At 33.1% G+C, this 25,036-nt stretch overlaps 1 pseudogene; it reads right to left on the bottom strand.

The window, feature by feature from the left end:
• Positions 1-8,185: 8,185 nt before the first annotated feature.
• On the bottom strand, positions 8,186-8,884 carry LOC120277665 (annotated as a pseudogene).
• Between the last annotated feature and the right edge of the window lie 16,152 nt (positions 8,885-25,036).

Genomic DNA, 25,036 nt, shown 5'->3' with positions numbered 1-25,036 from the left:
AATGTGTGGACTCCTTTTTTTCTCAAATTTATTTTTTTATATGACTCCAAGAGATTATGGGTTCATGACTTCCATTAGGGAGCAAGCCCTTAATGTTAATTACCCTGGACATTGTCTCAGGAACCTTCGATTAAGAAATAAGTGTGAACAAAGGGAACAAGTTGTGACAATCAATTTCATTGATTTCACTAAATATGAATTCATGGATTTCACTGAAAATACAAGAAATTTAAATTCATCTTGACTTGATGAATCATAAACTTGATTTTGACTTTTCATAAGCTTCAGCTTTTATGCTTGTGAAGCTTTCTTCAAGTCTTGACTTGTGAAACTCTTTGGGTCTTTGACTTATGATGTCTTGACACTGCTGAGTTCAATTGTCGATTTATATGGATTTTCAACTATTAACTTGTGGAACTCTTTGGGTCTTCGAATTATGATGTCTTGACCTTGTTGAGTCCAATTATCGATTTATATGGGTCTTCAAATATTGACTTGTGAAACTCTTTGGGTCTTCGACTTTTGATGTCTTGAGACTACTGAGTTCAATTGTCAATTTGTATAGATTTTTTAATATTGACTTGTGAAACTCTTTGGGTCTTCGACTTATGATGTCTTGAAACCGCTAAGTCCAATTGTCGATTTATATAAATTTTTAAATATTGACTTGTGAAGCTCTAGGTCTTCGACTTTTAATGTCTTGACATTGCTGAGTTCACTTGTCGATTTATACGGATCTTCAAATCTTAACTTTTGTCATATTTTGAGTCTTGACTTGACTGCTTTGGCTTTGGTTTTATATATCCATATCACATCATATATATTTGAACATAACTGCTACATATGCTTCATCATCACATTACATGTCTCATTGTTGTTTTGTATGTCTTAATGCCGCCACTGCCTTGAGATGAACATTTATTTATTTATTTATTTTTGGGTTTTGAATGAGTATATATATATTTATTTTCTTGCTTCGGGTGTTTTAAAATATATATATAAATCCATGTTATCATACCATGTGCATGGTGGGACCACCCTTTTTTAGAAGTCTTCTCTTTAATGAATGATAACCCGTGAATATATATATATATATATATATATGCATGTTTTCTCATTTTCTTTGCAGGTGTCTCTTTCATGGTGGGCCATGCTCTTTTTTTTTATTTCTTTTTAATATGAGTTACACGGGTGAGGATGCATGCATTTGATCACTATGATATGTCATTATATATTTAATAGACATGAGTCATAGCTTGGCTTTCATTGCATCAAAGGAGGGCCCATACCTTTTCCTTTTTTACTTATTATTATTATTATTATTATTATTTATTTTTTTTTTATTTCATTCTTGCACACACTCCCACCAAAATTATCTTCTTGAAGACAGGGAACTGTACATCAGAGACATTATTATTATTATTATTTTAAATTGAACATAAGGTGAGATTGTGAAGGATGTAAAAAATACCAAAATACATCAACATAAAGTGGAGTCCGTGTGCCTTTTGATCTCATGCACACAAACTTATAAACAACATAATTTATAACTCTTTTTAGCACCATCACTATCAGAACTTCTTAATCAAACGTCAATCCTTGAAGTGCAATACAAAGCAACTGTTCTTGTTGGAATCTAAACAAGCAATTTTATGCCAATGATCAGCATACTCTTTCACAGTCATTTCAATTATCCTCTGATCCGTGAAGCCAAACACTTATATAAGGCCCACACACTACACCAAAAAAGTATTTTTGAGGCGGTTTTAAAGCCCTATAGAGGCGGTTATAACCGCCTTTATAAGATATAGTGTTGGTTTTTTACCCGCCTCTAAACTGTCTCATGTATCGAGCCCTGGGCTCTACACTTTAGATGCGGTTTGTACTCAACCGTTGAGGGTAAGTTTTATTTACTGAAGCGGTTTTTTTAATAATAAGAGTAGGCGGTTATAACCGCCTCTATAGCTACTAAGTTTTTCATTACCTTCCGATAGTTTTAGAGGCGGTTATAACCCGTCTCTATAGCTATTAAGTTTTCTTTACCTTTCAATAGTTTTTTTGAGGCGGTTATAACCGCCTCTATAACTACTAAGTTTTCATTACTTTCTTATACGTGGTAAAGGCGGTTATAACCGCCTCTATAGTTACTAATTTTTCATTAATCGTTTTAGAGGTGGTTATAACCACCTCTAAAAATTATAAGTAGTAGAGGCGGTTATAACCGCCTCTATAGCTAATAATATCTTGCATGTTCATACTTTTAAAGGTGGTTATAATCACCTCTAAATTTGTTCATTCAATTGAATTAAATTTTATTTTTTTTCCAATTAATAATAAATAAATTTGTTAACCTGTAAATTAAAAACATAAAATTTTCATTATATACAAAAATATACTAAATTCAATTTCATTGACCATTATTGACATGTTATGAATTAAAGTGTAATGTATTTTGAGTAATAACAAAATATAAGTGTTTTACACTATTTGTGTACTTTCATTAAAAAAATATTTTTTTGAGTTAATTACACAAAAGTAAAAAAAGCTTCATGTATCCTCTCATCTTGAACCCTCTTGATCTTTAACCATAAATTCTCCAAAATCTGCAAAAATATTAAACAAAATCCAATTTTATTCGATCAAAATCCAATCTTGTATTTAGAATGACCAAATAAAACATACACATAATACAAAACTATACTAAGCGGAATTTAGGTTTTTAGCTTGGTACTATTTTTTTGGAAGTCATTAAACCTACACACATGACTGAAAAATAAAGAAAAATACATCCAACACAAAGAGACCCAAAGAAAGGGCCCCGAGATAGGGAGGGAAACTTCCCAAGCAAGATGCATATCAAGATGCGAGATGAATACCTATATACCTATCCGATTAACATACCATTGCCCATTGAATGCACTCCTATCGATTTATCCTCATATCGGCCATTCTCTGTTCTCATTTCCAATTCTCGAATAGATTTGGACATGGATTTCATCTCCTTCATTTGCATATCCATCATCTCCATAAAAAGTTCAAGACGCTTCCTCTCTACAGATACATGGAATGCATTATAAACAAAACAAACTGTCATAAATTGCACAAGATGAATAAATGCAAAAAGCGTTTTACGCTCCGGAAGCAATTCTTTGGATAGACCACAAAGATAATATAAATGCGAACGCAGCTTTTTGGGTAAAGAGTTATGTGATACCTTAAAAAAAGAACACCGATTCTCGCTCTAGAAGCGAGTAAGAACACCTATTAGCAAACAAAGCATGGTTCCACTGAAGCCGGGGTTCTTTGCAAACTAGCACCCGGAGAAGAACCACCGAGCAATGGTGCAAAGTCGGAGATGGATTAGGGTGAGCTTCTTGTTAAGGAAATAGAAAAATCGAAATTTATAATCCACGGACCTCCATGTCAAGAAAGGCGTGATAAATGCTAAATATTTCGAAGAAAACTACTCATGGAGAGACAATGTTAAAAATAATAGAAGCTACAATATAAAAAGCAACCTTGCAAGCAAATACATTATATGCATTCAATGCATCAATTTTATGTCACATATTGAGAAACAGATAAACAAAATTTGAAATCCATAGAAAAAGAACCCTGTTTTTCCCCCAAAAATATAAGCAACAATAGTTGTTATGCGTAAGCAGAGAAACACTTATGATCACCTTGATTAGCTTGGTTTGTGGTGTTAGTCCACGCACTGCGGCATTTGAAGGTCTTTGAATCCACGCAAGTCATCACAAAAACCAAATCCAATAGTAAGAACTTATAAAAAAACCATGAAGAATTATACCACCAAGAACAAGCACATCGTCGGATGATATAAGGCTTACGAGGAACACGACGGAAGGCCTCATCAATTTCCTCTTTTGAAAGGCCTTTCTTTTCGAGGAAAGCACACCGGAAAAATCACTCGGAGAGCCCTTTACTTTGGGATGAGATAAAAAAATTGACGAGCATTTTTGCACTTGCTCCTCCCTCATCGATTGCGGGATAGCAAATGGTGGCCTTCCAGAAGATTCATGGGACACCTCTTCTTTAACACTCTCACCTCCATTGCTCATTGGGTTCAATGGATTGCTCTCTGAAAATCAAAAATCAAGAAAGAAACAACAATAAAAAATACAATTAGGGACTTCCTCTTCCTCATAAAAGCATCATACCGATACCGATTCTCCAATTTCATATCTCGGATGAAAAAAACCCAAAAAAATAGTACCAAGCTAAAACCTAAATTACTGTACTGCAAGTTAAAAAAATCGAATTTTTCTTGGTAGAAGTCATAACATTTAATGATAACAATGATCATACAACGGATAAAGGAACCTTTTAACATAAGCTAGTGGCTAGTATAACTAGTTTAATGTAGACATTTAAAAGTATTGCAAAAATATACTAGTAAGTTTCATCGCACATGATAGGTTTATCTGCAGAAAAAGAAAAATAAACAAGTGAGAGACACATGGTAGGGCTAACTGATAACTATTTGAGGGTCAAAAAGATGCATGCATATAATGGGATCCAAATTTGAGGTTGATGGGCATGTGTCACATGTTAAAAGCTAATGCCCGTGCATTGTATTTTTTTGGTCTCAGAATCTTGACTTGTGAATGTGATCAAGTGTGGACCCTATTCATTTTTCATTATATACCCTCATTGGCAATGACAATGGATGAACTGAAAGCTGGAAAGTAAGGAAACTGAAACAATACCCCATTTATAAGGCTGATGACTGAATCGGATGCAACAAGTAATGATTCGAGTTGGTGCACTTGGGTTTTAATTTTTTTCATATCACATATATTATTTTCTTTAATTTGAGAATAATGAAGAAGATTTTTCAAAGAGCTAACAGCATTAATAATAAAAAAAGAAAAAAGAAAAACCATAAATTAGAATAATTCACCTTCTTTGGAAATGAGTACTCGTTATCGATGAAATAAACCATGTCATTACGTTGATCAACATCCAAAACCATTAGTGAGCCCAAATGGTTGATCATCAACGACCATAGTAGTCACAGACAACTCTGTGCTACCTTTCCTCCCTCAAGTCCAATAGTTAATAATCCAAAAATAAGCATCGATGATGTAAAGATCACGGTGCCTTTATTAAAGCTGCAACCCCAATGGCCTCCCATATTTACTCTCTAAACTTACATGGAAATATTTTATGCTATCATAGTTACTTGTCCTGAAAATATAGTAATTAAAACAATAGTAAAAAATTTATAAGATATTATCTTAAGTAGTTATATATGTATCTGTATTATATATATATATATACATGATGTTTGAAGTGGTGGCAAACTCTTGCCAACCAAGACTACAGCCTCTCCATTTGAGTATATGGCCATTAGAGATGCCGATGTAGGGGGCCTTTGCCATCGGTGTCGAAGGTGATGCTTTTCGAGGGGCCAAAAGGCGATGAGAGAAGGAGCTTGTCTTGGACATGGAGGTTGGCAATATCCCTTTCAAGCAATGCACGAGGTTAATGAGTTTTCTAGTGTGAAGAAGATGATGAGAAAGATGGTCAAATTTTTCATTACTGGTGTTTATACTTCAAAAGGCAAAAAAGATGACAGAGTTTAGTAGTTAGAATAAATTTTGCCAATTATTTTTTCTCATGCCTAAGATTATATACCCTCATTGACCATGGCAATGGATGAACTGGAAACTGGAAAGTAAGGAATCAAACATAATGTGTTCCATGTTAGCGGAGCTGTTCATGCCTTTGGTTTGGTATATGTCTTTGGTGTAGTTGAGCAGTTTGGATACTCTCGTATCAGCTTCTTGTTGCATTTGAAATGATCAACATAAACCTGCATGAAATATGAAAGAATGAGGCGAGTTAGCAACTAAAGCATTATCAACAAAATTATGCAAGGAAAGCGGCTCGATGAAATTGAGTTTTTGTCAAAAGTAAAAATAGTTAAGACTTAAGAGGAGTAATTCTTAATGCCAATTCGAAAATTGAGTGAAAAAAATTATTATCAAATTCGACTTGGCCGTGCTTTTATTTTTGTTAGCAATTAAACAAAGGAAAAGCAGTGCATCCAATATGCTACATTTGATTTGAATACTAGTTTCTAGGATATACTTGCTTAATGTAAAGCTACAATTAATAAGACACTTCTAATTTGAATACTAGAAATTGCATCTTCTTTTTAGAATTGAAAAAAATTTTTGCTTCCGATTACAAAAAAACTAAATATTGTACAAGGCCTGAAATACCATTACAAAAATGTGGTTAAAGTCATCAGGGACCAAAAAAAGAATATATTCTTCACTTAAGAGATGAAGCGTACCTCATCAAATCTTATAAGAGTGACAAACAAGCGGACATCGACTTGATCAACACATTCCCACAAATGTACCACTTTGCTTGCTAAGTATCTCTTCACCCAAAAAAATATAGATCTTCATTAATAACCTACTTCACAATAGCTAATGAATAAATTATGACAATCAAAATGAAGATAAAAAAATATAAATTATCAACTCTGTACTAGTGCGTAGCTTCAAATAAATTTCATCGAGCAATTTTTTTCCCCAAACCATGCACCCTTCCACCAATGCTTAGCATGTCCCTGAATGAATGCTTAAGAGCACTGCGAGCATGCATAGAGAGTAAAAAAACATACAACCATCACACACCGAGCAATCTACGAATTTATATGAAAAAAACTTGACGACCAAAAAAATCGATGAATGATCAATGAATCATGTGTCCTCAAAGATCTTACTTGCAAAAAAACCTGCTAAAAATTTATTATAATACATACAAGCAGATACTATAGAGATTTCTTAACAAAAATTTTTATCAATTTATAATACACACACAATATGAAATAACAATTATGAAAAAAATCGGGGCATATTTCTAAGGTTCCCGATAAAAATCATATCGATAGATTTGCAAACTCGTACCAAAAACTATATGGTAATCAAAAAGAATAGTTCCACCAAAATCTGCAATTAACATAAAAATCAAAGAGGTCTAAATAATGACAACAAGAAATCATTCGAAGATTAGCGTCCTGCGTGGGCACAAAGAAGTGCTTGAGATTCGACTTTCCGATGATCGATTCTATGCGCGAGTGGCGCTCACCCTCTTCTCATGGTCTCATCCGGAACAACAAAAACCCGAGCACAACATATGCCTTAATCGTATCAAAATAATAAAAAAGGCATGAACAGAGAGAAATCCTGTGAAGAGGGCAACCTCATGGTGACAAGCTGGCGAGCGGCATTGAGAGCTTCAGAGTGGGATTCACCAAGCACTTGGAGCTCAGCAACGACTCAGCGAGAGGAGAAAAGTAGCACACAGGCTCCGAGGAGACGCTGGAGAGCGTTGTCCGTAGGAACGGGCTATGGAGAAGGAGGTGGTGAACGAAGGTACCATCGCAGAGGACCTTGTAGGGTTCACAGAATCCAAAGTGCACTGAGTAGAACCTCACCGCCTTGCGGTGTCTCTTCTGTTTCTTCACCCTCATTAATGGAGCTCACCGGAACCCTAACCCTTTCTCACGCCGGAGGTGAGGCAGAAGAGTAGAGAGTTTTGCCGTCTGGATCAGAGGTGAGGTGGTCTTCGAGTGCGCGGACTTTCTCATCGTCGGTGAGTGATTCCGGGAGGGTCTCGGACTGAGAGATAGGGGCGGTGGCGAGGGATGGCTTGAGAGGGCGGGCTGAGGAGGCGGCGAGGGAGAGAGCAGTTGCCGCAGTGGCGGAGGGGATGAGGGTTCTGAGAGGGTTGTCGTGGGGCCGGAGTTTGAGGATGGAGGGGTAGAGGGTTTGGGGAGGCGGGCACGAGGCGAGGGCGGAGGAATTAGGGGCGAGAGAGAGAGAGAGAGAGAGAGAGAGAGAGAGAGGGGGATGGTTTTTTTAATTATTTTTTTAAAACCAAAAATTAATGTAGAGGGGTTTAACTAAACCGACTCTAAAAATTAAAAAAAAATATATCCAATTTATTATAGAGGTGATTTTTTAAAACCCCTCTATTTAATTGCCTTTAAAGCCCATAAATGACGTAGTGACATAATTGTAATTTCATTTCTCCTCGGACTTAAACTCTGCTTTCTGGAGACACTCAGCAAAGATTTTCACATTATTCCACACTGTCAAACTCTGGTTATCTCATCCCAGTCCAACTTCAGAACACTTAATAATTAAACCTCTTCAAGAACATCAGTGTCAAGCTTCACAGAATCACATAGGCCACAAGTAGGAATTGACTTTTCATCATTGAATTTAAGAGAACAATGGCCGAACAACCCAGAAAGAGTTACATTGTTGATCTTCTTGCTTGCTCTTAAGTTAATGTAGAAAGCCATTAGCTCACACAACCATGGAGACGGAAGGATGTCAATGTGCATACTCTGCGCTTTTGATCAAAATTCTTGGCCTTGTTTAGAGTAATGAATCTTGTCATACTTCTTCAGTATTTTCCTCATGGCAATAGCGTTAATGATGGCATATGTATCTAGGTCCTTCCCTTGTTGCATCAACATTTCGTGATCTCGTCTCGATTTATTCCCAAACCATTTGAAGTATTTCTAAAAGCTAGAAACTAAGTGCAATTTCACCAATTTCTGAGCCTTTTTATTGAAGCAGCCAACAACAACTAACATCTCCTTAAGGAGAGATGGAAAGAAAGTGTTATCACATACTTGGCAATGGCCCTGATACTTCCCAATCGGAATCAAATCACGGCCTTCATCATCTCTTTGATGCTTCTCATGGGTTCTGAAATCGGTGCGACATCTCTTGAGCATCTTCTTGAGTTTTTTTTTTTTATTGAGCCCAACGCTGGGGAGATCCTCATCGGTCCCCTGCACGTACCCCTCGTATCTCTTGCAGAACTTCATCTCTGGCCTTCAAAACCATGAAAGATCGCAGCTTTGCAACCAGAATTAGGGTAGAAGATAGAGAGGCCTTTGCGGAATACTTGAGTTTCAGTGCTTGAAACTTGGCACCAACATCATCGACGGAGAAACGGGTTTGGGTTTCGGATCCGATGCGCATGCTCCTGAATCCAATTGCAATGTCTCTTCTATTGCTTCTTTTGGTTCTTCGTATTCGGATTCGGATTCCTAGTCGAAGAGGCTAAGGCCCTCAAGGCTGTGAGAACCGCCCATGGCTCCGGTGAGAGAAACACAAAGAGAGAGAGAGAGAGAGAGAGAGAGAGAGAGAGAGGAGGAGGAGGAGGAGGAGAAGAAGAAAAAAGAGTTATGGTGGCTTCGAGAAATGACGGTACTACCATCAAATGTGGTATACGTTAATGGCAGCGCATTAGGGACATCATCGGAAATGAAGTAACAGCGGGAATTGCAGCAGCCACCGATGAGGAGTTGTGAGAATAGATGGAGTTCCAAGTTTGGAACTGCTCTATCATAGCGACTAGATTGCTTGAAGTCAGGCAGCAACAACAATGATAGTGAGCAGCAACATCAGCCAAAGCAAAGGCAGCGTGCATCATCAGTAGCAAGTGACTGCGGAAATAACGGCGACAACAATGATGATGATAGCAGCGATGGCATCATGCAGCGGCAGCGACAACAACTCAGTAGCGACCGCGGCAACATGACAGCGACGACAACAGCGCAACCGCCCATCTCTTTTTCTTAACATGTATATATATATATATATATATATATATTATTTTATTTTATTTATTTATTTATTTATTATTATAATTTTTTTTTTGGTAAAGAAAAGTAAGAACTCCAGTCTTCTTCTTCCTCTTCTTCTTCTTCTTCGATAGAGAATCGTCATTTGTTGCTTTCTCCGGCGGCGGCAGCAATAGAGGAGGTGGCGACGGCGACGGCAGTAATAATGGCAACAACAGTAGGGAGCGACTTCTTCTCTTTCTTTTTCTTTCTTTTCTCCATCCTTATCTCTTTGGCCGAGTTCCATTCATCGCCTTTCTCTAGTTGGTCGTCCTCCGTGTTCATGGGTTCATCATCAAGAGTGACTGTAGGCGGCAAGCAAGAATAACAGCAGCAACCATGTTGGCGATGGCGATAGCTTCTCAGGCTTCTCTGTCTTCACGGCTCACATCAAGAGCAGCAAGAATATGTATGGAGGTACAGGGGAAGAGAAAACGTGAGCACCTTCTTCTTCTTCTTCGCTTGTTGCTTTCTCTGCTCTTCTTTCGCCTTCCTCCTTCTATCTTCTCTCGTCTGATCTTCCTTCTCTAGGTTTGGCCTCTTCCCATCTGACAGAGAGGCAATGGTAGTAGTAGAAGCGACGGCGGTTGCAGCGGTGACTTCTTTTCTCCTCTTCTTTCTCTGCTGGCCTCCTCCTTTTAAATCTTTTTTTAGCAACTATTTTTCATGTCGTGGTTCCCGTCAATCGCTGCCATTAGAGGTGTTAAACGAGCCGTGCCAGCCCCGGGCCGGCACGGCCTGGCACGATTTGGGATGTGCCCAGCCCAGACACGATGCTATAGTACTGTGTCCGGGCTGGGCACGGCCCAGAACCCTCGCCGGGCCAGGCCAGGGATCTGTGACCCGTTGGCCAGCCCGGCACGCGGCCCAGCTCGGGCTAGCAGCTGGGCCGTGCCAGCCCAGGCACGTGGGCCGGCCCGCAACGGTCCACTTTTCAATTTTTTTTATTTTTTTTATTTTGTGAGTATTATAACTTTGAATTTAGTTTTTTCTTTTTGCTTTGATAGAAAGACATTTTTACCCATCCCAACAACTATCTAACGGCTAGTTTTATGGGTATTTTAGTCTTTTTGATGTAAATGACAATTTTGCCCTTTGCAACAACTATAAACGGCTAGTTTATGAGGGGCATTTTTTTGGAATAAAAAAATATTTAAAAAAATTTTTATAAATACCCCTAAATTCAAACTAAAATTTTAACACCAAACTCTCTCATCTCTCAATCTAATTCTCTCTTTGGCTTCTAAGTGCAACTTCCAAGCTTCAAGTTTGCAAATCCAAGTGTCAAGTTCATCATCAAGTATCTCAATTGCACTCAAAAAGAAATCGGCACCAAAAAAATCGACTTTTGTAAATTATTTGTTAAAAGCAATTGAGGTAATCCGTTGTTCTTAATTTTTTTAATTTTTCATAATGGCGAGTTCTTCTCCCAACTTTCCCTCCGATAATTCTCCGTTTGGTTTTTATGAAAAATACCCGTTAAATTTTCCGGATGATGATGATGTTGTTATTGAACCCCAAATATTGGGCCATCAAGTAACAACCCTCGAAACTCTAGAAAACGAACTTCGGGGTTTGGCAATTTTATGACATTGTTGATTTTTCCGAACAAAAGGCACTTTCGGGCGGTTTGTAAAAAAATGTAAAAAGATTTTTTTCTTGCCAAACTTGGGGGACGAGGGCATTTAAAAAGACATGCCGACAAGCATGCCGCTGAAGCCACACGATCCCACAAAGCGCAAATTAGATTTACCGATTCAAGTATGGGAAATTTTATTTTTTTAATAATGAAAAATGCAAGAAAAAGAAGTTGCGAAATTTATTGTTCAAAATGAGCAACCTTTTTTTATCTTGCCGAAAAATACCGCTTTTATAAAAAAATTCTTATTCGAGGTTTTTAATCCAAATTTTTAAATCGGTTTCAAGAAATACTATGAGAAAAATATTGTCTTATTATTTATGATGATAATAAACAAAAATTAATTTCCGAATTATCTTCTTGTTCTTTTAAAATTTCTCTTACTTCGGATATTTGGTCTTCTCAATTTCAAACAAATTATCTTTGTGTTACCGCTCACTATATTGATAATAATTGGGTTTTGCAAAAGCGTAGTTTAAGTTTTTTTGAATTAGAACACCATCATACCGCAAGTGTTATTGCAAGTTATATAACTCGGGCTATTAATGAGTATAGTATTTCGAGTTCTATATTTTCAATTACTTTGGATAATGCTTCGGCAAATAACAATGTGGTCGATCTTTTAAAAATGAATTTAATGCCTTTATTTTCCGGGGCTTTTTTCATGTGCGTTGTGCTTGTCATGTTTTGAATTTATGTGTTAAAGATGGTTTAAAAATAATTGAGCCCCATATTAAAAAAGTTCAAAATTCTATTTTATATGTTCGAAATGGTTCAACCCGAAGACATGATTTTCAAGCTTATTGTTCGGAAAGGGGGAGAAAATGTAAAAGATATATTATTGATGTTGAGCATAGGTGGAATTCAACTTATGAAATGTTGGAGTGTGCTTATAATGATAGAGATATTATTTCTATGTTTGTTAATGAGAGATTTCCCGATGATCATGTCACTAATTATGATTGGGAAGTTAGCCATTTAATTAAGGAATTTTTGGAAATTTTTTATGCTTCAACTAATATTTTGTCCGGTGTTTATTATTCCACTTCATCTATTATTGTTAACCAAATATTTTTTATTAGTGAGATTTTTGCAAAATATAGAGAAGACCCTAATTTTGCTACTATTATTGCTCCCATGGAGGGAAAATTTAAAAAATATTTTGGAAAAATTGAACCACTTCCTATTTTGGCTATGTTTCTTGACCCCCGTTTTAAAATTGATGGCACTTTTTGCATAATTGATTCTTATGATAATAATATGGGTTTTGATCATTCTATTTTGAAAGAAAATTATCGTTCTTTATTTTATGATATGTATAATGAATATTATAGAAAATATGGTGATAGAAGGACTTTCAATATGCCTCAATCTAGTGAAAGTTCCTCTTCAAGCACCAAAAATAGATCCGCCACTTATGTTGTAAATATAATTAAAAGAAAATTTTCCACGGGTGCTTCTTCTTCTTCTAATACTAGCACTTCTTCTACTTCTCATGAAATAAATCATTATTTAAATAATAATATTAATAATTTCCTTACATCGGAAGTAATGGATAGTTTTGATATTTTGGCATGGTGGAAACAACAGGCACATAGTAATCCTGTACTTGCCGCCATGGCTCGTGATCTGTTAACTCCACCGATGTCTACAGTAGCATCGGAGTCTTGTTTTAGTGCAGGAAAAAGAGTATTGGATGATAGGAGGAGTAGAATGAATAATCAAACCGTGCAAATGTGCATATGTTTGAAGGATTGGCTAGATGCTGAAGATAGATTGCAAGGGAAAATAGAACAATTCACCCCTAATGACGGCGGAGAAGGCATATATACTGATGTAGAAGAAATAGATTGATGAGCCTCAAGCTTGCAAGATGCCAAGATTCCAAGACTAATCTTTTTTATTATTTCAAATGTTCAAATTAAAAATAAAAAAGATTAGTCTTGGATTTTATTATTTCAAATGTTCAAATTTAAAATAAAAAAAGATAAGTATTTTGGTTTAATTCAAAATTCAAATAATAATAATTTTGTTATTTTTGTAATTTATTACTTTATTTAAATATGAAATATCTATTTACTCAATTACTTACATTGAATATTTATTTGAATGCATTCTTATTACTCATTAGGTTTTGGGAGCTGTTATCGGTGCTGGCGTGCCGCATCTTCCATCGGGCGACGGGGCCTGACCTCTGGTCCTTTACCGCTCTACGCCTCTACCCATCATCTTCAGACTTCCGCTAATGGCATCGAAAATCGGTCATCGCCCAGATTTGTGACCGGAGATCATCGAGTAGGGGCTGCAGGGCAAGGGCTTCTTCACCAGCGACGGTGGCGTTCGAAGGTGCATAGCCTCCTTCCTTTTCCTTTATCTACGGTGGCGACGGTGGCGTTCAAAGGTGCATAGCCTCCTTCCTTTTCCTCTATCTACGGTGGCGACGGTGGCGTTCGAAGGATCATCAAGAGGTTGTTCTGTTTTTGTTTGATGGGTTTGGGGATTTTTATTTTTATTTTTATTTTAGATTCCTGGTCCAGTTCTTGGTTGTGATGATTCTTGTTTTGGATCGATTGGTATTTCATGTTTAGTTTCAAATTATCTTGAGATTTGATCTTCAATCTGGGTTTTTCTTGTTCTTTTTCTTGTGTTTTGGGAATCCTTTTTTTATTTTTTTCAAAGACTAAATCGAAGGCTTGCAGTCGTTTTATTAAAAAAATCAAGGCTTTATGAACTCAAAATTGTGCAAAATTAACAGTCTCTCCCATCACTTGTTTTTCTGATTCTTTTAATTCTCAGAAAAACCATGAAATCAAGACGGAATCTGCCCTTTTTTTTATCAATAAAGATGTGATTTTGGTCTGATTTATTACAACAATGGATTCAAAATCTCAACTTTAATTCTCTTTCAATTGAAAAGATGCGTGTTTTAGGAATGAACAAGTTAATGCATCAGATGGATATATGATGTCCGCAAGGTGTTTGTTGAAAGGTGTTTGTTGAAATGTCTAAGACATTTTAGTGAGGGTTTGTTGGATGTTTATGATGGAGTGATGCATTCATTGTCTCTGATTGCCAAAATGGATCTTGGATTTGGACCTCTGAAGTGTTTGTCTAGATTGAATTGATTAGTTTCTTCAAGAGAAGGTTGGAGAACCCTTGAATTTGGGAACACTACTAGTGTTTGATGAAATGCCTCTGTGGGTTTGATTGGTACACTTTAGCACACTTAAAATTGTCAGAATACTTGAATTTAAACATTTTAGCACACTTAAAACAGAAATATAACATATTTTTTATGTAAAAAAATAATTAAAAATGTAAAAAAAAATAATATATATAACAAATATTAAAAATACATTTAAAATGATGATTAATTGTTAATTTTTGCGATAAAAAATTGTCAAATATATCTGACAAAATATTTAAAACATAAATAAATTTATATCTATAAAACAAAAGTATAGGTTTGTGAGTAATTTTTATTGGTTGAGAGTTAAGATTGTCAAACACACAAAGGCAAAATTGTAAGGATGAAAGTAACCATTTTTATTAAAAATTACATTTTAAGAGAAAGAACAAAATTGTTCAAAAATTTTAACTCAGATTATCATAACACAAGTATCCTTGTATCTTATCTAGTTATCTTTCTGTCATATGTTTTTATTTTAATTTTTTATATTAAAAAATATTAATGGGCCGGCCCGGCACGAGCCCGGCTAAAGTGGGCCGTGTCTCGTGCTGGGCCGACCCTCTCCCATTTGCGGGCCGTGCCGGCCCATTTGACACCACTAGCTGCCATCGTGGTTCATCATGGGGCAACCACGCACCCACGCCACCACGTTCTCACGCCATATATATATACATATATATAATTATTATAATTATTATATTTATTATATATATATACATATATTTCTTACATATAATTTTGGTTTTGTTATTAATACTATTTTATCATTTTTTAAGTGTTATGATTATTATTTGTTTGTTTATTTTATTTTATTTATTTATTTTATTTGTTTATTTTAATATTTGATTTATTATTATTATATTTTTTTTATTGATTTGATTTTTTTTATTTTTTATTTTATTTTATTTTAATATATATATATAATTTTATTCTGTTTGATTTGATTATTATATTTCCATATTTATTGGATTTTATTTTAATTAATTTTATCTTATTTGTATATTATTATATTTGATTTGATTTGGTTGATTGATTTTATTATTATTATTATTATTATTATTATTATTATTATTATTATTATTATTTTGATTTTATTTTATTTTATTTATTTAGTTTGTTATCGGATTTTATTTCTTTTAATTATCTATATATATTTGTCTGAGTTGACTTATTTTATATTAATTTATTTTATTATATATTTTTTATACCATTTGATTTATTTTATTTGCTTTTTTTTTTCTTTTATCCTATTTTATTTAATTAATTATTATTATTTTATTTGAATGTATTATATTAATTATATATGTATTATATATATATATATATATATTGCCTTGTGATTTGTATTCGCTGTTGATCTTGGTATTGTGGTCGCATCAATATTGGTGTTATAGGCTGGTCTTGAAATTTGGATTGCCTCAAGATCGGTGCTCTTGGCTTATCCAGAAATTTGAATATTTAAGATCGCCTTGAGATCGGTGCTCTCGGCTAATCATGGGATTTTAATATTCAGGATCACCTTGAAATATGTTTTCTTGGCTGATTTGGATATTTGAATATTTTTAGATCATCTCGAGATATGTGCTCTTGATTGATCTAGGGAATTGAAAATTTTTGGATCGCCTCGAGATCGGTGCTCTTGGCTGATTTGGATATTTGAATATTTTTTTATATTGCCTTGAGATCTGTGCTCTCGGCAAATTTTGATATTTGAGTATTTTGGATCGCCTCGAGATCGGTGCTCTTGGCTTATCCGGAGATTTGAATATTTAGATCGCCTCGATATCGGTGCTCTTGGCAGATCTTGATATTTGAATATTTTGGATCACCTTGAGATCGTTGCTCTTGGCTTATCCAGAGATTTGAATATTTAGATCGCCTTGAGATCGGTGCTCTCGGCGGATCTTGATATTTGAGTATTTTGGATCGCCTCGAGATCGGTGCTCTCGGCCAATCTTGGGATTTTAATATTTAGATCGCCTCAAGATATGGATTCTTGGGTGATCTTGAATATATCCAAATATTATGAAATTTATTTATCTTATCCACATGTTGTCCTAATTTGATTATGATTGGGTCACATGTGGTTTTAAAATTTTAATTTGATTTGAATTAGGACATGCAAAACTTTTTGTATAAACAAATGGATAGCATCGCTTTATGAGAACAACAATGAATTAGGAAGAATCCATTTGGAAGAATAGTAATCAGAATATCTCCCTACTGTTTCCATTGATTCGAAAGAACTAGTTTAACTGTTTCTAGATTTGGAGCTTTTCGAAAAAACTTGCCATACAAAGCGTTAATAAATCTATTTGTTGCTCTAATTCATGAGTCATAATCAACATTGATGGTCTTTGAAATTGAAGCTTTTAACTTGTCTAAGGCAAGGCCTTGAAGAAGGGGTGATTTTTCAAGCTGAAGCTTGTCTTCTTAGACAATTGAGAGCCAGTTGTGCCCGAAAGTGCGGGTTTAGTATGACTAGGAACGGGAGGAGGTGGATGAGGTTGACCCTCACTTACCATGGCAAGTGAGGCAAAGGACTTTGTGAAATAATGCTCAGGAGAGAGCAAGAGAATGGTGGAGCTCATCAAGACACAAAAATAGTTCAGCTGTAATACAGTTGACAATATATTCTTTTTAAACTGTGATGTGCATTGGTTTGAAAGTATATGCATATATATATATATATATTCAATTATCATTCTTTGGATAAGAATTTATTTTGTAATAATATGAAAAACATATGCTCACTCATTATAGTTTAGGAAGCCATATGACTGCATTCATCTTGTTATCCAGCTAGGTGCTGGTTGCATTAGCCATTTTATCACAAGACATTTTGATGTTCATCATAGTCACTTGGGTTATTTTGGGCTTTTGCAAGATCGAGTGAAAACCCAGCTTGAGTTAGAACCAGTATTATCAGAGGTTTTTCCTTACCTGCTCAGAAATGATTCTTTTATGATATTAATTAGAACATAAATTCATACAGTAATATAGATGGCAAGAATCTAGCTATTTATCCAATAGTGTCAATGCCTTTAAGAGATTTGGGTATTAAAGTATATATTTAGGAAGAAAAAACATGAAATCTTAAGGAATGCATCAAACTTTTAGGGCGAGTGTTCAAGTCTTTGCAAGTATACCTTTCTTTAGTGCATCAAAAGTTTACTGTATATTTCCTACATTATGCATTTTAATTATTCATCTAGCATGCATGAGCTTTATGTCCCTCTATTTCATTTTATATACCTCTTTAAGTTTATAATTACTTTTTTCATGGTGACTGGAGACCCATTTAAATTCCTAGAAACATGTATTTTTAGAATATGCCAAATCTTCACTTGACTTTTTTGTGGATGATATCATTACAAACTTCTAAAAGACTCACCTGAATCAAGTCATCAAGCAAATCCAAATGCATCGAGTAAGCTCATTGTTTTTTTTTCTTTTAAATAGTTTATTATTTTTAGTTTTTAGATTAGTGTTTCATTGTTGCATACATCTTATTAATTGTAATTTTTTTTTAAAATGGATTTTGTAAGTGATGTTGTTGAAAAGATGACATCGGTTCTATTTGGGAAAATCCTTGCCACTATATTTGGTTGTTAGATATTAAATAAAAGTAGTTTATTATTTGTGTTAGATTTGGAATTGAGCCCAGAACTCTAGCTTGTCAAGATCAAAATGGTAATTTATTTTTGGACATATATCTTATAAATATATGTTTGTGACGATGAAATAGTTTTTCTTTTTTATTTTTAGTGGAATGTCTTTGTTTTTTTAATGGTATTGATTGTTTTAATTTATTCTAAATTAATTGAATTGTGTGTGGGATATTAATTTATTCATAATATATTTACAAGTGTAATAATGTTTATATTGATAAATTAATTATTAATATAAATATTTTTACCAAAAAATAGTCATTGCTAAAACTAAACATGTCTTTTTCAAAGTATATCTATAGCAGCAGATGTTGTAGCTATTGATAAATCAAATGGATTTATTCCAACAAATGTGGTAACCGTTGGTATAGGTCTATGCTTATGAGATTTTTACCGACATTAAAAAAAATTGCAATTTACATTTTAGTATAGGTATAAGGTAATAAATCTAAGGTGTTTTACCAACAGTGAGACCAATAGTTATAGTTATATTCCATTGATAAATCTCATGAATTTTTTCCAACAAAAACTATAACCATTGATATAGATGTATACATACAAGACTTCTACTTACGGTAAAAAATTGTTGGAATAAATATGTTTATTGTTGGTATAGGGTAAGCAATATGATTGTACTATCTCAACAATATAACCAATAGTTACAATTATATTTCATTGAAAAAACTAATAAATCTATTCCAACAAAAGCTATATTTGTTGGTATAGACCTACAAAACTTTTACTGACAATAAAAGAAGTGTTGGAATAGATATTTTGACCATTGACATAGGGTTTTGGGACCTCTACCAACGGATTGTTAATTTTTATCAACATTTTTTACACCGTCACTATATGGCAATTTATTTGTAATGTTGCTACCAAAACATTTGCCGTCGTAAAAAGTAACTTGTGTGAAAAATTATGTGCTTTTACAATCAAATTGCATTTTGTTTAATAAATTAATTAGTTTTTGAGTAATTTTTTTCCTTATGAACATATAAGTGAAACATTAATTGATTTCCATTAATAAGTATTATCAACAGTAATGTTTAAAATAAAGATTACTTAATAAATATTGAGAATTGAATTTTATTTTTATAATTTGAATATGGTAATAAACATTATAATTTAGAAAAATTCTTGCTTTAAAGATAAATATCAAATTAGATATTTAACTAATAATGGGAATAATTATTTAATGAATTAGTGTAATTTAATTTATGATTGATGGTGTAATAAAAAAAATCCAAGATAAAATAAACAGTTGACTTTTTAAAGAAATAAAAAAATTAATTTCAATTTTACTTGAAGAATATTATATATTTTGAAAACATTAACGAATAAGCTTTTCAATATATATTAAAAGTATTATACTATTTTATGAAATTTATAAAAAAAATTTAAAAAAATTATATTTATCTATGTATGCAAGATATTTTCTTTTATTTGTTTGGTTATTTCTAAAATAAAATTTTAAAATACATTTGAAAAATAAAGAAAAACAAAATAATCCCCATCAAAAATGTGATTTTTTTTAATAGCCGTTGATTAATAGCTGTTGATTTCATAGACGTTGATTTCACAGCGAAACAAGCTCCAAGCTGTGAGATTTGTCTTCTTTTTCTAGGGTTTGGAAGAAGCTCTGATCTAGAGGAATTTGTCTTCCTTTTCTTCAGCTCTATTCAAGCTCTGTTACATTGTCTTTAGCTCCGTTCACCGTCTCCAAGCTCTAATCCCTCAACCAAGCAAGCTGGTCTCAGAGCCGATTCCTTCAACATCTCCCTTCTCTCTCTCTGTTCTGCCACCTCCCAAATTAGAGCTCACCGAGGTAATACTTGTCTCTTCTCCCAATGTTTAGGGGTTTCTCTTTGATTGTTTGATTTCCATTATTTTGTGGTGCTTTTGTTGTTTTAAACTGATTCTTGTAATGTTTCACTTATTCAATTAGTACCTAGATTCTATATGGCTTGAGATTCTTTTGTTTATGGTTTGGTTGTTGGTGCAGAGAAGCTTGGCAAGCTAAAATATTAGCTTAGTGAATTAAAAGCTGAATTGGAACAAATTCTAGTAGGTATGTATGGTTTCTTTTATTATTTATGATGAGCATCTGATGAAGGATTGTGTTATTCCTTGATTTTGTTTGATAGAAATTATCAAAAGAAATTGGCACTTCAATACTTGATTTGATGGTTTGTTTGGAGTGAAGGTCTTTCTTTTCCATGTTTTTGATTGAAGAAAAGTGATCCTCTTGCAATGGCTTCAATGATCTTATACCTGCTGCTCCAATGTAGTTGATGACTCCCATTATCTTCTGTTTATAAATGCAAGTTAGTGAAAATTAACAAGAGTCACATTGATAATTAGTACTTACAACCTACCAAACATACCAAACAAAAAATTATACATGCTAGAATTAAGAAGGTGTTCATAGACAAGGAGTACCCATAACTTGACCCTCTATAATATTATATATATGCACTAGGCAATCCATTTTTCTATTAATATGTGCAATTTCATAATTTCATCAATTATGAAAGGAAAAAATCATCTCTTGAATCTATTAATATGTGCAATTTCATAATTTCATCTAGTCTTTGGCATTAATATACTAATCACATATATAAGTATCTTTAGCTATAAATACATTTTTCTAATGTTTTAATAATGCAGAACTCATTAAAGTTGAGTTTAAAGAATGAGAATGCATTATTCAGGTTGTCATTGTTGTTATGAATGTTGCTGCAAGCAATGTGAAATATCTATTATTATGAATAGAATAATTTGGCTTAGTGTCTACCCAATCTTTAGTTTAGGAATAATATTTCCACTTCCATAGGGATGGTGTTGTTCTCAAAAAAAGCTGTTGATTAAATAGTCTTGCTCCCATACTTTTACCATGTTCATGGCTCCTTTGAAATAACAAGGTTATGTTGTCTCTTTAAAGAATTTCTAAATTTTATCTATCCCCATAAAGATTCATTGCCATAAGTAACATGCTTTGGATGTTTATCTTTACCAGAACATTTTAAACCAGACACATGCCTATGCCATTTCTATTTTTGATTTATATATCATCACTCAACGAAATCTATATTTTTCCACCATGAATCTCCTAAATATCTTTAGGACATGTTTAGATGGGTATTAAAAGAATCTAGATTTTTTGGTTTTTGGGATTTGGTGTTTGAAACTTTTTTTTATGGAAAACTACGAAGTTGACTAAACTCTTTTAACTTATTATGAAAAAGATCGTTATGGGATTGTTAGTGTCAACATAACACGAAAACTACATACAAATGAGCTCATGTCAACAAGATAAAACCAAGAAATCTTTATGAAGAGTCATATCAAGAAGAATATGTTGTTCATGATATCCGTGAATCACATCCACAAAATGATTTTGATGATATAGATTGGAATAAGAATGAAGTTGAAGATATGATAGTAGACTAATTGAAGCTTATCACATATTCATTATATACTTTTTAAAATTCTTCAATTTGATGAGTCATTTTACCTATTTTATATTTATTACTTTAATCTTGATCTTGTTATGTTAGAATTAATTAGTATAATTTCTTAATTGTCATTTATGTTATTCTCTTTTTTCCCCCTTTACTTTCATATTTGTATTAAGAATTAATATTTGTTTTTCTTTTTTATAGGATTACATTGAAAATGGCAAGGAAAGGAAAAGCACGAGTTTTAAATGATGCAATTCAGAAACACAAAATTATCAAATTCCAAACTAAGTAGATGATGAAAATGTTGAAATTAATCTTGACTGTTCATTGCCATTAGTATTACCATCATCCACTAGAGCTTCAAATGAGACATGTTCTTCAGCATCTCCAAATAAATGACATAGAAAAGTTAATGAAATAATATTTTAATTTATATACTTTATCTATTGAACACGAAATATTTTTAAATTCATGGATGACTTTGTCTAAAAAGTTAATGTGAAAGGAAAGGCTAAAGGTGTTAAATCAGGAGAAGGAATTGAAGTTGAGATATATGACAATAGGCAAATTATACCATCCTATAGCTATGCATGAATAAGTTGTTGATTTAATATTTTGAAAGCCTAAATTATTTTCTAGGATTTGCAAAATATCTTGTTATAATTTTGTAGCTTACTTCTATCATTTAGACATCTTAATTTATGGTATTTTTTTCCCACAAATGTACAGGATTATAACACCCAAAGCCATTAGTGAAATACATATTCTCTTCCATCAAAATATTAATGGTCTATGGGCAACTTATTCTGAATATCAGAAATCAGAGCTAAATACTCTATTTGCTCCATATTTAGACATCTTAATTTATGATACTATTTTTCTACAAATGTAGAGGATTATAACACCCAAAGGCATTAGTGAATTACATATTCTCCCATCAAAACATTAATGGTCTATGGGCATCTTAATTAGAATATCAAAAATCAAAGCTAGTTACTCTTTTTGCTTGATATTTGGGCGTGGGGTTCTCACATAATCAACCAGAAGAAAAGTGAAGAAAGCATTTGAGAATTTAGTAAAGTGCCAATATTCTGATTGAATGTTACATATAAGGAAACCAATTTTCGAGAAGTATGAAACCCAAGATGATCGTTACAAACATCCACCTTCTTTCATTCTTGCTTATGTGTGGAAAGAAATGGTAGACAAATGGATGGGAGATAATTGGCAGGTTTAATATATATATATATATATATATATATAGTGTTTTAGGTTTTTAATTCTATTAAAAGTGAGTGAAATTTCTAATATTGTTGGTATGTATGCAGCACAAAAGTGATAAGAATAAAGTTAATCGATCACAATCTCAAATTATTCATATTAATATTTGCGTTTAACTATTTAATATTTTCTAATGAATACATATTCTATGTTTTTCAAATTGATCATTTTTTTAATTATCTCATGTTAAAGAGACAATTTCAGAGCTAAGCCCAATTGATTGATTTAAAAAGTTCCACATTAAAAAGGATGGAAAAACTTGGGCTACTGAGAAAGCAAAAGATCTATGGGTATAAATGTTTTTTTTTTTTTATCATTTAACTCTTACTATTATAATGAATATTTATAATAATTTTTTGAATGTCAGGATCAAATGGATAATATTAGGTCAACTGCAACATCTGAGGGTTTAATGGTAAATGAAGGGGAAATATATCGCGATGTTACAGGAGAATCTAGCCATGGTCGTATTTTTGGATTAGGTGTGGGTATTCAAGAAAAAGATGTGTATGGTGGTGGTTCCTCTCAAACATGTAGTAAAAGATGCAAAGAAATTCAAAAGAGGAAGGAAAAAGAATGGGAGGACTGTTTTAAGCAAATGGAGTCTACAATTGATAAATTGCAACAACAAGTGCCCATCATGGTTCAAGCAGTGTTGCAAAGTTTGAGATTATCTAATATACAATTAGCTACACATGTATAATAATATTATTTAATGTTTTTAATTATTATGTCTATATGATTTTTAGATTGTTGCTAATGTAAAGTACGTCTTTATGTTATTTTAATTTATGATCTCGCATTCTTTTTCCACTTATGTCATCTTATTCCTTTTCCTTTAATACTATTATGTTTATAGTATATACAAAATCCTATAATTAACTATCTCATCACTAATATTATTTAATACCTGTACCAACTCTATATGCATCTTTTGGTTTAATGCAAAATTTTCCTTTTAATAGTGTAGTATTGATTTGTAAATTGTTTTCATGTATTATGTTTGTGTGTAGGGAGGTGATAATGATTTTAGAGATGTGATAGCTAATTCTCAATAAAATATAAGAGATGTCCCTCATAACAATGAGAATAGCTTGGAGGAAGATTTCGAAAAAGATGATGATAACAATGAAAATGAAGATAGTGGTGAAGATGGCGATGATGATGATTGAAGATTTAAATATTTTAAATGTTTTTCACTCTTATTGAATTTTATTTTTCAAAATTTTATTGAGTTAATATTTTGTAAAAGTCTATAACACTTAATTTCGTACACTTATTTAGTTTCATGTTTGAACTTTTATTGTGTCATTGTTTTGTAGAAGTTTATAATACTTAATTTTGTTAGACATGAATCGATGTTAACCTACTATTAGGTTCATATATTAAATTGAGTCAATGTTGTGGTAAATGAGTTTGTTATGGGTAAGCTTGTTGTTAATGAGATGCATGCTACCCATTTTTCCATATAGCATTTGTGACGAATTGGTTAATAAGATTTATTTGTAATGGACAATAATTCGTAGCAAAAGCATTAATTTGTGACGATTGCCCATTGGTCGCAAATAACACTTATTTGCAAAGATCCAAAGCTAGTCAAAAAACATATTCATTCCCGATGAAAAATAGTTAATTGCAAATAATAATATATTGCAACGGTTACCCTTTATTGCAAATAATACCTTTTACGATGAATGATATGTAGTCGCAAATAACACCAATTGCGATGACTATCTGCCATTATGAAAAACATTTCATTGCCTTAATTTGCCACATTATTAATGTTTTTATGACTAGATATTTAATTTTTTGTGACTACACTTTGATATCACAATAACTATGTTTTGCGATGGTTGGTTGCAAAAACTATATTTTGCGATGTAAGCAGATACTATTAGGACTATGCCGTCGAATGCTAATGAGGATGCTTGTATTAGGCCATTTCATTTGTATTATACATTCTTATTCTTATTAAATAGGCATTTATTTTGATGTTCATATAAATCTTGTGATGCCATTATAATTAGTTTTAAATATCATAGTTCATGTGTATTAAGTTAAACCTTCTACTCTTTGTGAGATAAAGAGGAGAGCACTAGAAGGGTT

Source organism: Dioscorea cayenensis, chromosome 15, assembly GCF_009730915.1.
Source record: "Dioscorea cayenensis subsp. rotundata cultivar TDr96_F1 chromosome 15, TDr96_F1_v2_PseudoChromosome.rev07_lg8_w22 25.fasta, whole genome shotgun sequence".
Taxonomy (NCBI): domain Eukaryota; kingdom Viridiplantae; phylum Streptophyta; class Magnoliopsida; order Dioscoreales; family Dioscoreaceae; genus Dioscorea; species Dioscorea cayenensis.
Note: the sequence above shows the minus strand (reverse complement) of the source record. Positions and strands in the feature narration are given on the sequence as shown.